This window comes from Mus caroli, unplaced genomic scaffold (genome assembly GCF_978045245.1).
Source record: "Mus caroli unplaced genomic scaffold, Mus_caroli_1 scaffold_1, whole genome shotgun sequence".
Lineage (NCBI taxonomy): Eukaryota > Metazoa > Chordata > Mammalia > Rodentia > Muridae > Mus > Mus caroli.
The window spans coordinates 170,877,939-170,887,492 of record NW_028227256.1 but is presented as its reverse complement, the minus strand read 5'-3'; the positions used below and the strand labels follow the sequence as shown (position 1 = coordinate 170,887,492).

Below are 9,554 nucleotides of genomic sequence, written 5' to 3'. Positions count from 1 at the left end.
CCAGTCATGTAGACAGTAGAACTTGACTTCTGTTCTTTTTTTGTTCCAATTTCATAATTTTATTTTTATTTTATTTTTAATTTATTTTTTACACTGTATATTCCATTCCCTGCCCATCCACTCTCTGACTGCTCCACATCCTACACCCCCTCCCCATCCCACCCTGTCTCCACATGGACATGGATGCCCCACCCCCACCCCACCTGACCTCTAAACACCCTGGAGCCTCCAATCTCTTGATGATTAGCTGCATCATCTCTGAATGAACACAGACCCAGAAGTCCTCTACTGTATGTGTGTTGAGGGCCTCATATCAGCTGGTGTGTGCTGTCTGTTTGGTGGTCCAGCGTTTGAGAGATCTCAGGGGTCCAGATTAATTGAGACTGCTGGTCCTCCTGCAGGATCACCCTTCTCCTCAGCTTCTTTCAGCCTTCCCTAATTCAACAACAGGGGTCAGCTGCTTCTGTCCATTGGTTGGGTGCTTGTTGGGTCATTTGGGAGGGTAGTCATGATAGATCCCTTTTTGTAGCCTCAGTAATAGCTTCAGGCCTTGGGACCTCCCCTTTTTGAGCTGAATCCCACTATGGGCTTGTTGCTGGACCTTCTATTCCTCAGGCTCCTCTCCATTTCCATCCCTGTAATTCTTTCAGACAGGAACAATTATAGGTCAGAGATGTGACTGTGGGATGGGAACACCATCCCTCACTTGATGTCCTGTCTTCCTGTTGGAGGTGGGCTCTATAAGTTCCCTCTCCCTACCTACAGGCATTTCATCTAAGGTTCCTCTCTTTGAGTCCTGAGAGTCTCTCACCTCCCAGGTCTCTGGTGCATTCTGGAGGCAGGGGTCCCCCAACCTCCTCTTTCCTGAGGTTTCCTATTTACACTCTTTCTGCTGACCCTCAGGGCTTCAGTCCTTTTCCCTCACCCAATACCAGATCAGGTTTCCCTCTCTCTCCCACTCCCTCTCTCCCCAACTCCCTCTCCCCCCCACCCCTGTCCACTTTCCCACCCAAGTCCTTCCGTCCTTCCCCACTTTTGGTTGCTTTCTTCTCTCTCCTAAGTGGGACTGAGGTATCTTCACTTGGGCACTTCAGCTTGTTGACCTTTTCGAGTTCTGTGGACTGTATCTTGCATATTCTGTATAAGGGATTTCTTTGTTTGTTTGTTTTGGCTAATATCCACTTATTAGTGAGTAAATACCATGAATGTCCTTTTGAGTCTGAGTTACCTCACTCAGGTTCCACCCATTTGCCTGCAAAACTCAGGATGTCCTCGTTCTTAATAGCTGAGTAGTATTCCATTGTGTAAATGAACCACATTTTCTGTATCCATTCTTCTGTCATGGGACATCTAGGTTATTTCCAGCTACTGGCTATCACAAATAAGGCCACTATTAACATAGTGGAACATGTGCCCCTGTGGCATTGTGGGGCATCTGTTGAGTATATTCCCAAGAATGGTATAGCTGGGTCTTCAGATAGATCTATTTCCAATTTTCTGAGGAATCTCCAGATTGATTTCCAGAGTGGTTGTACCAGTTTGCAATCCCACCAGCAATGGAGGAGTGTTCCCCTTTCTCCACATCCTCTCCAACATGTGTTGTCACTTGAAGTTTTGATCTTAGCCATTCTGATTGGTGTAAGGTGGGATCTCAGGGCCATTTTGATTTGCATTTCTCTGATCACTAAGGACTTTAAACATTTCTTTAGGAGCTTCTCAGCCATTCGAGATTCCTCGGTTGTGAATTCTAGGTTTAGTTCTATGCCCCATTTTTTGATTGGGTTGTTTGGTTTTTCTGGTGACTAACTTCTTGAGTTCTTTATATATTTTGGATATTAGCCTTCTATCAGATGTGGGGTTAGTGAGGTACAGATTCCCAGTCTGTAAGTTGCCGATTTGTCTTAAGGACTATGTCCTTTGTCTTACAGAAGCTTTCCAATTTCATGATGTCCCATTTATCAATTCTTGATCTTAGAGCATGAGCCATTGGAGTTCTGCTTAGGAAATTTCCCCCTTTACCAATGAATTTAAGGTTCTTTCCCACTTTCTCTTCTATTAGATTCAGTGTATCTGGTTTTATGATAAAATTGGAATGATACAGAGAGGATTAGCATGGCCCCTGCACAAGGATGACTGCGGTTCTTTAGAAATGTGGAAAGTGCATTTTATTGTTTATGCTCTCCAGTCAATGCTGTTGTGTCAGAGAGTAACACTTAGTCAGTGTGACATCCGCATCATATAGTAACTTATCTCAATTAATCTTTTTCTAAACTTTTAGCTTTTTATATGATACTTGAGATTAATACTGGGATTTTGTACATACTCAAATACTTTTAATATCTGCAATAAACCCTCTATGTACTCTATATACCATATATTTGAAGTGCTACTTGATTCTGCTTCCTAATTTCATTTGATATGTCTACATCATTTTTTATAAATGACATTGATCTGTGGTATTTTTATGTTCAATCTTTATTAGGCTCACCACATTTATGAAAAGAATTTGGAAGCTCTTACACATTTATCCACCCTAGAGCTGCCTTCTCAATTACAGTAGCCAACAAAAACATGTGGCTTTTTAAATTTAAATGAACTAAAATTCAATAAAACTAGAATCCAGTTTCTCCACAGAATGAGCTGCCTTCAAAAGCTCCGTGGTCGTGTGCCTGGCAACCATGCTCGTTCGTCGTTTGAACACAGAAAGTTCAAGGGCACAACAATGCTAGAGAACCATTTGAAAGGCAACCAGGTCACCTGCTCACTGATACAACACTTGGGGAAATAGTGCCTATGCAGTGGTCTGTGTATCTTTGATAGAAACCGGTGTTCTAGTTTTTCTATTCCGGGACCATGTAGGTTCCCAAAATGTATCTATTCTCATTTTGTTCAAATTTATTTAAATTTTATATGTTATGGTTCTTCTAAATTTCTTTTAGTCTCCGATTATTCCTCAGCCTTTTTTTTTTTAATAGGAGGGATCTTTTCAACTTTCTTGCTTTCATGACTAGATGACGTCACAGTCAGCTATAGTCTCCAGTTATTGAGACAAATACTAATCTAAGTAGTTCTGCAAATGGCTCTAGTAGCCTATAAGCAGTATGCTTTCACTAAGGAAGATTTCCTAGATATTCTGAGGACAATTCATCTGTTAGAATGTCTTGGGAGCAGATGGAATTTCTAAAGAGGAAAAAAAAAAAACTGTGTAAGACATGGCATGACAATTTTACCTGCTCCAGCCTGTCCCTGTTCCATGGACTTCAGACTTACTTATGCAGCCCATGATCAACACTGATGGAGATTAGCTACAAGTTTCTCTTTTTTGTTAATTTTTAAAGAGCTAGCTTTTCATTTAGTCACTAATAATTTCTCATTCCCCTATTTTCTAAATCATTATTTTTTGCTTTTGTCTATGTTAATTTCTATATTTTGCTTTCCACTAGATAATATTATTGGGTTTTTAATAACTTTTTGAGATATGTGATTAATATATTTGTTCTCATTATTTCTTACTCATTAGCATATATTTTGATATTAATAATATTTCTCAGAGCACTGAATTAAATATATTCCAAATCTTACAGTGACCTTCTAACACTGTTACTACATTTCTGAATATTCTACAACTTCTTTGGATTTATTCTTGGGGATCATAGAAGACTTTAGTGTGTACTTTTTTAAGAAGTACCCTTTGCTGACAGTTATCCTGGTTCCTTTGGGACACACAAATGTCTGATTTTTCTTTGCTGTTCCTTATTTTATAATTTGACATTTTACTATCTTTTCAGTATTTAAAATATAGGATGTGAATTTTAACTATCATCCCTAAGAATACTGACACTATTATAGTACCATCTTCAAACTGAAACTCTCTGTAAGGACATCACTCACATATGCTATGGAGGACCAGCTCAGTATCAAGCAGATGAATCATTAGGAAGGAAAAGGCATTTGGAGACCAATGGCACTGCTGGAGAGTTCATTCTCACCTGCTACATTGCAGGATCTGGCAATCAAGCTCAAGATGAAACGCATCATCCCACCGAACCATCTCTGATCCTAAGTAAAACATAATTTTAACTACAAAATTGAGAGACTTACAGAGAATGAGAAAAGGGGGTCTGAGGTAAAGATTAAGGGAAAGGTAAATAACAAGATAGTAATAACAATTGTACATACACAGGTAAAGTCAAGATAAAAGGTAAACTAGAAATCTGAGGAGATGATTGGATATGGGAATTACTTTGTCTATAAAGGTACTCCCTGATTCTAGGAACCTTGAGTTTTCTGTTTAGAAATACCAAAGGGCAAGATCAATGCCTAGAACATGAACAAAAAGGGGAATCAACAGTAAACCGAATATAAACTGCTCTCTACAGTAAGTTGAGACCTAGTGAACTCCATCCTTAAGATGAGAATGAGTACTAAACACTATTTGCACAACCTTGCTACCTGGAGTCACATCCTCACATAACCAAGGAATCACATTACCAACCTTGAACACAAGCTAAGATGATCTGTGTTGGAGCACCCCTCTTTCAAGCTGCCAGGCTGAAATGAACTCAAACTTTCTCTTCATGGGAAGAGATTTATTCACATATTCCTACAGTTATTCTTTTGTTTATAGTGAAAATAAAACAGCCAAATAAATCAGACACATGAGGGAATAAATTCAGGAGAAATAATAAACATCAAAAAATTCCTTCTCAAGCATCATGCATAGGCATTATCAGACACAGATTATAAAATTACTGTGCTTGCTGTGTTAAAAAGACAGTTTAAAGCTTGGAAATATCTGCAGAGAGCCAGAAAAGCTGACAGGACGCATCTGAGAGAGAGAGTCAAATGAAATTCGAGGACAGAAAAGTTAACAAAACTTTAAAATGAGAAAAATATGTTAAAATGCATGAGTCATAAGGAACAGAATTCAACACGGCTGAACTAAGAGCACAGAAAACATAAGAGAAATAGAAAATTGAATAAGACTGTGTAACCAATGTTTAATCAGATACCCAAAGAGAAAGAGGAAGGCAATATAGGACAAACAATACTTTGAAGGTAACAAATGGCTGAGCAGACTCCAAAACCAAAATAAGACATTAGTCCAGGTATTCAAGAAGAATGAAGCAACTGACAGACTAAATAGTCTTTTAATCCCACATCCTGACATAACTCTGTGGAACTGCAGAAAATAAATGCAAAAGAAAACAAAATCTACACTTAGAATTCCTAGATAGCTGCTAGGTTATACCAACAAAACACACACACACACACACACACACACACACACACCACAAGGGAGTCAGCATTTTGCATTCTTTTGTTTCTTTTATTTTTGAGATTATAACATAACTACATTTCTTCCTTGCCTCCCCTCCCCCATGCCCCCCAAAAAACTCCCAGATACCTTCTTTCTTTCAAATCCATAGTCTCTGTTTTCTTTTTTTTTTTAAGATTTATTTATTTTATGTATATGTGTACACTGTAGCTATCTTCAGACACACCAGAAGAGGGCATCAGATCCCATTACAGATGGTTGTGAACCACCATGTGGTTGCTGGGATTTGAACTCAGGACCTCTGGAAGAGCAGTCAGTGCTCTTAACTGCTCAGCCATCTCTCCAGCCCCCATAGTCTCTGTTTTCCTTTGTTATTACATACATATATTCCTAGCTATAATCTGTTCAGAATGAACAGTGTTTCCAGGGCTAATAATGTGGAATTGGCTAACCAGTTTGTGTGCTTTTCCCTCTGTTGAAGAGCTATCTTTACAAGAGAAAGCAAACCCACAAAACTTTCAACCCAAAATTTATCCTGTCTACAAGAAATCCAGGCACGGTGGGGTAAAGAAGAGGCTGAGGGAATGGCCAACCAATAACTGTCCCAACTAATAACCATCTCATGAGCAAGCACCAATCTCTGACATTATTAATGATTTCCTGTTATGCTTGCAGAAAGGAGCCTGGCATGGCTGTCTTCTGAGGGGCTCCACCCAGTAGCTGACTCAGGCAGATGCAGAAACCTACAGCCAAACAGTGGATAGAGAGTGGGGACTCTTGTAGAAGAATACGAGGAAGGATTGTGGGCCCTGAAGGGGATAGGAACTCCACAGAAGACCAACAGAGTCAACTAACCTGGACCCTTTGGGCTCTCAGAGACTGAAACACCAACCAAAGAATAAACACAGGTTTATTCTTTGAACCTAGGCATCCCAGAACATATGTAGCTGATGTGCAACTTGGTCTTCATATAGGTCCTGAACAACTGGAGTGGGAGCTATCCCAAAAGCTATTGCCTGTAAGTGAGATGTGTTGTAGCTGGGCTGCCTTGTCTGGTCCCAGTGGGAGAGTAAACACCTAGCCTTGTAGAGAATTGATGTAGCAGAGTAGGAGGATTCCCACCCCACCCCGACCAGGTAAAAGGAGAAGGGGAGGAGGATGGGAGAAGGATTGGGGGGGGTCAGTGAAAGGGATGTAAAGTGATTATGTAAAATATAAAATAAAATTTGAAAAGAAAAAAGAGAGAATGCAAGTTGAGAAGCGATTTTTTTTTTATAATCACAACCGTATAGCTAGAGAGAGCAGAATGGTATGTCAGTATAGTAGAGGAAAAAACATTTTGCCAGCTTAAAGTTCTATATCCAGTGAAACTTTCAAAAGTGAAGAGAATCCCTGTGTAGTTATGAAAGTGACCAAAATTAAAACACCTGTCAGTGTCAGGCACTAATAAAGATGAAGAACAACCTGTGCTCATGGAAATATTTACTAGTGAGAGTACAAGTTAGGGTCGTTCCCACTGTTGCATATGCCAGCAAGATTTTGCTGAAAGGACCCTGATATAGCTGTCTCTTGTGAGGCTATGCCAGTGCCTGGCAAATACAGAAGTGGCAGCTCACAGTCATCTATAAGATGGAACACAGGGCCCCCAATGGAGGAGCTAGAGAAAGTACCCAAGGTGCTGAAGGGGTCTGCAACCCTATAGGTGGAACAACAATATGAACTAACCAGTCCCTCCAGAGCTCGTGTCTCTAGCTACATATGTAGCAGAAGAGAGCCCCTTAGGTCTTGCAAACTTTATATGCCCCAGTACAGGGGAACGCCAGGGCCAAGAAGTGGGAGTGGGTTGGTAGGGGAGCAGGGCAGGGCGGGGGGGGGAAGGGTATAGGGATAGCATTTGAAATGTAAATAAAGAAAGTATCTAATAAAAAATAAGATACCACAAAAATAGGGTCATTCCTTGTAAAAATAATAATAAAATAAAATAAAAGGTATTTTCTTATAGATTATTCATTTACTAGTACCCACAAATTCTACTCTTTGGCATATGCCATCAAAAAAGCTATTTACCTGATGATATGATTATATATATATATATATATATATATATATATATATATATATATATATAATATTTTGTCTTTTTTCATGGTTAGGATATCCTGAGCAACTTCAAGACAGAAGACGGTCATCAGCACATTATTAGAGAGTGAGAATTCCAGCCTCTTACCTCCAGGATGGGGACAGGGAAAGTGTGTTTACTCTCATGGCCAACAATTCAGTCATCTGTGTCATAAAGCCCCAATAAAAGTCCCTGGAAGTGGGAGCTCAGTAGAGCTTTCTGGAACTTTCAGCTTGACTTGTTGACAGGATGAACCACCCAAATTCCAAAGAAGGACATGGGCATTCTTGTATTGCCCTCCTGCCTGTCTTTGAATCTTCCTAATCTATAAAACTATGAACACAAGTAGCATACTCTAGTGAACTCTCAAACCTGAAAGAACATCAAAACTTCCTGATATCATAGACAGCCCAAAGTGTAGGTTCCCCTAAGACTCTCAATTGGCATCAGAAGTGAGGCTGTTCTTAAATACTATTGTTATACAGAGGAGCATAGCAATAAAATTATTCCTCATAACATTCTGCTGTTCCCATAAATCAGTGTTTCATTCACCCGTCTTCAAAGAAGCTTCCTCTTGCAATAGATGGGAAATAATACAGAGTACTCAAATTGGGCAGTGTTCAGAGAGAGAGACCTTTGAACACTCAGTCTGAAGTGAAATGTCTTCATTAAATTCCTCCACTTGCAGAAGAGAGGCAGAAAGATCATTAAGAGCCAGAGGACTGGAGGGCACTAAGGAAATAAAGCCTTCTAAACACAGCTGCGTTGACATACATGTGAACTCACAAACTGTGGCAGCATGCACAGAGCCTTCATGGATCCAAGACAGATGGGGTTCCAGCACTGAGACTGGGAAGTGGACATGAGCCCCTGCTTTGAACAAAGAAGCTACCTCCAACTGGCAACCTTTTGCAAAAGAAAAGAAAACAGTTCTGTCCAATGGAGTCTCATTGGATATACAAAACACAAAGAAAGACCCCATATCCAGCAGTAAATGGCCAACACAAAACAACTCAATGATGATTTTGTAGAATTTTTGTCTTATATTGCTTTGGTCATTTTTTATCTTATTGGTCTTTTTCTGGTATATTGGTGTGTGCGTGCATGCATGCGTGCGTGTGTGTGTGTGTGTGTGTGTGTGTGTGTGTGTGTTTCTTGTGCTTTTATTGTTTATTGTTATGTTTGTTTGTTTCATTTTCTTTACCTGTTTGTTTTCTAAAGAGGGAAAGGAAGAAGGTATAGAGTTAGATAGGTGGGGAGGATCTGGGAAGATGACAGAGGAAAATCCATGATCAGAATATACTGTGTGAATTTTCAACAAGAAAGAAAGAAAGAAAGAAAGAAAGAAAGAAAGAAAGAAAGAAAGAAAGAAAGAAAGAAAGGAAGGAAGGAAGGAAGGAAGGAAGGAAGGAAGGAAGGAAGGAAGGAAGGAAGGAAGGAAGAAAGAAAGAAAGAAAGAAAGAAAGAAAGAAAGAAAGAAAGAAAGAAAGAAAGAAAGAAAGAAAGAAAAGAGAGGGAGGGAGGGAGGGAGGGAGGGAGGGAGGAAGGAAGGAAGGAAGGAAGGAAGGAAGGAAGGAAGGAAGGAAGGAAGGAAGGAAGGAAGGAAGGAAGGAAGGAAGACATAAAAGGAAGTAGGGCTAGTCCTAAGAACTAAGTTCATGATTGAACGTGATGCTGACCTCAGGTACTTGGACTTCAGATCTGTGTTGCGATTGTTCCACGATTAAGATGGAAAACGGCATTCTGAAGTCTGTAGCTGGCCGAGCAATGCCTGGGCACTCCCTATGATTTGTGTCTGATGTCTGAACTAGAGGCAGTCTTATGAAGAAATTTTCCTTATTTTGTGAGGTCTGTGCTAGCTCTGGGTAGTTAGTGTCAAAAATGAATTAAATTGTACCACACTCAATTTTTAGGGAATCGATGTCAGAGTATGTCTGTGTCCTGTTAAGCGTGTTCACTGCAGGACCATTTATAATAACCCTAAGGCCAGAAACAAACACAAGCACACTGTGATACAGTTGAAAATTTGTAGGATATATGAATCATGACAAAATGGATGAATTTTAAAGATATAATGTTGAACATCATAAGACATGTGCAAAATAATATGTCTTCTATGATTTCATTCAAGACAGAATGAACTCTGGCAAGAATATG

General features: G+C 39.8%; 1 non-coding gene across 1 annotated transcript; it reads left to right on the top strand.

The window, feature by feature from the left end:
• Nucleotides 1–2,059: 2,059 nt before the first annotated feature.
• LOC115032367 (U6 spliceosomal RNA) lies at nucleotides 2,060–2,164 on the top strand. The gene has a single exon (XR_003838046.1). It is a non-coding gene; the product is annotated as a U6 spliceosomal RNA (small nuclear RNA).
• The last annotated feature ends 7,390 nt before the right edge of the window (nucleotides 2,165–9,554 follow it).